This window comes from Mastomys coucha, unplaced genomic scaffold, assembly GCF_008632895.1.
Source record: "Mastomys coucha isolate ucsf_1 unplaced genomic scaffold, UCSF_Mcou_1 pScaffold6, whole genome shotgun sequence".
NCBI classification, from domain to species: domain Eukaryota; kingdom Metazoa; phylum Chordata; class Mammalia; order Rodentia; family Muridae; genus Mastomys; species Mastomys coucha.
In genome coordinates this window covers 15,823,468-15,827,750 of record NW_022196912.1, presented here as the reverse complement: position 1 = coordinate 15,827,750, position 4,283 = coordinate 15,823,468, and the positions used below count along the sequence as shown (strand labels likewise).

Sequence of the window (4,283 nt, the reverse complement as noted above, 5' to 3'; positions counted from 1 at the left end):
TACTGACTTCTGTAGTGACTGGTTTCCACAATCACAGAATATAACAAAAGATGTAATCAACTTGGGCATGAGAAAGTTTCCTAGTCACAGCAGAAACAACATATGAGAAAGTTTCCTTATAGTATTAGTAACAACACAAAATGGTAGACTAGAAGGTGACAATTAACGAGGCCTTAACATTCCATCTAGGCCTGAACACTACCTAGACCTTAACATTAACCACAGCTGGGAGTCTACCATGAGACAAATATATTTCCATAGCTCATTATATCTCCAACGAGTACCTCTTGCTTGCTTTCCAAGGAGGACAGTGAAGCACAAAGAGGGAGTTGCTTGAGTTCACACAGGTAGGGAGGAAACCTTCCATGAGCTAACATTTCCTGCCTGCAGGTTCAGTGCTGCCTGATTACAGTGCCTGGCCTGCCCATCCAACTGTCTCCCTTTCCTTCCTCAACAGTCACCACATCCCACTCTCTGCCTCTTTCCCTCCCCACATCTCCTCAGCCACACACACACACACACACACACACCTCCATGTGTCTCTTCAGACAGTTTCTTTTAAAGTTGCTCACAGAGTAACTCCAGTGAGTGTGTGTGCTCTGAGTGGCTGAGGAGTGGTCAGGAAAATCAGGAGTCTCACTTAGAGGGCCTCTCATCACTTTAAAGAGGACATACCTCATTAATGAATAAATGCCTTTGAATTTCCATGGACTCTGAACATTTGCAAGAAGCAAGTAGCTCTGAGGAATATTTTTTAAATTGACATTAACTCTTAACGGGGTCTTTGGCTAGTTTCCTTCAGTGTATGACAGTCAGGACTCTCAGAGACCTTTTCCAAACCCAGATCCCTCCACAGAGCACAATGGGGAAACGGTTCTGCCTCAGCAGCCCAGGCCACATAGGCACATAGGCCACAGGAGCAGTTGTCCCCTGACCCTAGCCTTGAGGGCCTGCAGAGATGATCAGAAGAGCACAGCAGGGGAGGCTGTCTGTGAGAAGTCCCACAGTCACTTCTGCCTCATAAAGAGCCCACCAAGCACCTTCCCTTCAATCTCCCCCGTTTCCATGACACCTGGGCCTTCTCCCATACCCTCTTTTCAACAGATGGCTGTGGGCTTACAGTTGAATCCTCCACCCTCTCCAACTGGTGACCCACCACTCCTATATCTGTTACCTTTGCTGGACCTCAGGCAGCACTGGCCAATAAAAGCTTCTTTAAGGCTGATATGGTTACAATGCTGTGGAATAAAAAGGCTACTGCTGCACCGGTAATAGCCAGCACAGAGGCTGACAAGACAGGAGCTTCCTACTATGGAGAACAAACACTACACTACATTGCAACAAACAGAGAAAGTGCAGATGTGCCATCAAATGGAGAATTATGGCAGGTTTCTTGGCAGTCATTTTTGGATGGAATATTTCCAGCAAAAACGATAATGTACCAAGCAGTACCAAGTGAAGTGCCTAGTGAGGAGCCGAAAGTTGCAACAGCTTATAGACCTCCAGCCTTAGGAAATAAGCCAGTCACTAATTCCAAGCTGCATGAAGAGGAACCTCCCCAGAATATGAAGCCACATTCGGGAAGTGACAAGCCATTATCAAAAACAGCCCTTAAAAATCAAAGAAAGCATGAAGCTAAAAAAGCTGCGAAACAGGAAGCAAGAAGTGAATTGGCTCCTACTCCTGTCCCACAGGGTGCACCACAGAACACCGTCACCCAGTCTGCTTTGGGTGATCCTGAAGTAGACAAAAAAATTAAGAATCTAAAGAAGAAACTGAAAGCCATAGAGCAGCTGCAAGAGCAGGCAGCCACCGGGAAACAGCTAGAAAAAAATCAATTGGAGAAAATTCAAAAGAGACAGCCTTCTCCACGTGCTTGAAGATTTAGAATCGGGAGTTTGAAGACTCACAGAAAGTGAATTCGTTGGCAGGAAACACTATAAGCAAGTCTGTTGATCCCACAATGTTCATGGAATCGCCATATGCCCGCCATTAACATCAGTCCATAGCACTTTGTGTATGGCACTTTGTATAAGTGTTGTCCTATGGGACCTGGAGCTGACATGCTTACTATGAAAGGAAGAAACTATCTGAGGGCCCTTGGGTGCACTGTATCTTAACCTACCTAGCCTGTAGCAGTGTGGCAAGCCACCCAGCGACGGCGAGCTTGGCTACACAACAGCCACTGTTGTTTAAGTTGCTCTAGGACTTGCTGGTGGCCACATGGTCTCTGGGAGGTCTCTGAAGGCTTCCAATCCTATAGTGTTCCTCCCACGTCAACAGCAGGTAACCTACCAGTAAGTGGCCATGTACATGTGGAGTCTCTCCTTCGACCATGCCAACAGCACCCACATCCTCCTATTGGGGTGCCCTCTCACACTCAACGTGGTCTGGGGCTGACTATAACAAAATTTTACCTTAGGAGATCATTAGGAGATCAAAGGGTTAAAGATTCTGAGGGTGCGGCTCACTTTGAGAGGAATGTGAAGGGCTCCATGAGCCAGCTCTCACAGCCCATGTTTATTCATGTCTATATTTTTATGAACAAGTAGTGGATTAAAGAAGTGTGCTTGGGGATTAAAAAGAGCTTCTTACCTTTTCCTGAATGAGGCACTGTCCATAAACCCTTTTCATTTTCTGGAATATACTAGGAATGGAAAAAGTTAGTTTGCCTTTGGTTTGATTTCTTTTCCAGGGAGGTGTCTAAATCAATCACCTGGAAAGAGCCAGGGTATGGGTGTTCTGAACTGAGGAGTCTTTGTAAGTGTGGCTTCTGGTCAGCTGGCTGAGATGCCTTAGCAAAGTTTCTCACCCAGGGCCAGCTCCTTAACAACTGTCCTGGGCTTCAGGTGGTCAAGGCCAGGAAAAAGAAACCAAGGGCTCAACCTCAAACCCGCATAGTTTTCAGATGCCTGGGAACTTCTCAACTGCTCTCACATATATTATCCCAATTAATTCCCATGCTGATGCTCCCAGCAGTAATAGAAAATGAGACTTAGGTCATAAAGCTTATCCCAGGGACATATATTTGTTAAATATTATATTTAAAACCAAATCCATCTCAGGAATTATTTAAGTACTGTGTGTGTGTGGGGGGGAAACCAACAAACTCAGCAACATTTAATTGAACAAAATACAGTTTGAGAATCACATGGCCCTGAGAACCAGAACTGAGTCATAGAAGCCTCTAGGCCGCAGACACGAGGCAAAAAAAGAGACACACACAGACACCAAGAATCCACATGTGTACATTTCCTCAGACCAAGTATGTTAACAGTAAACACAATAAAGTTCATTTACAGATATCTTGAGAAAACTGTCTAATGTTCCATTTTCTTTAATAAATAAGCTAAAAAGTTATGGAACAAAATTCTGAGTGTTAATTTAAGCATTCTGACTAGCAGGGTGAAATGAGCCTAAAGAGGGACCCGACTTAGTTAGCTTTGGAGGGTAGAAAATATGAAACATTTCAAAGTCCACTACAGTCAAAGCATTGCCAAATCACTAATTACAAAGAACTTCTCTGGAAGGAGCCAGCAGCTCCAGGGTTCTCTCCTCGCTGAAGAACGTTTGACTTTCTTTGTTCTGGAAGCGCACTGCTCCCAGCACCTAGGGAAGGGCAGGGCATTCGCATCAGCACCCGGTTCTTCCTGGGTAGGAGGAGGCATTGTCTCACCTCTGTTATCGATTCCCCAGATGCTGAAGCTGCCAGGACAGACCTCAGCGCTCACAACAGCACATCTTGTGCACTTGAGTCCTTTTAGAAGCAGAAGCATCCAGTGGGTCTCTCCTCCTGCTTCATGTAGATTGTGAGAGGCACCATTGTTCACAGAAATAAAGTGTTTGTTCTTGCTGCTGGGTATTTTGTGTTGAACAGACAGAGGTGTCACTGTCCATTCTACAGATGAACGTGAGCAGTCTTTGGCTTGAGCTAAAGGCTGGTGCCATTCCAGAACATCTCTCCTAGTAAATGGATGTGTGCTTGCTTTTTTTATAGGGTGTACACCAGGACCAGAATTTCTAGATCCCATGTGTGACAATGGAAGCTTTAGTTGATTATGCCACATGGTTTTCTGTTTGTTTAAAGCCTCTGGTTACTCCTATTAAATTGAGAAGGGGGGGGGGAGTGAATCTCAGAATAGAACCAGGACCTGTAGAATGTGTATTACACATATTGACACTGCCTATATCCCTAGTCCTCAGGAAATGCCAAGCTAATGTGACTCATGAATATGGATATTAAAACCCAAGGGATTAGAGGCAGGCTCTGAGGTTAAGAGCAC

General features: G+C 45.1%; 1 pseudogene; it reads left to right on the top strand.

Moving 5' to 3' along the window:
* The first annotated feature begins 1,226 nt into the window (after nucleotides 1-1,226).
* LOC116080478 lies at nucleotides 1,227-1,880 on the top strand (annotated as a pseudogene).
* The last annotated feature ends 2,403 nt before the right edge of the window (nucleotides 1,881-4,283 follow it).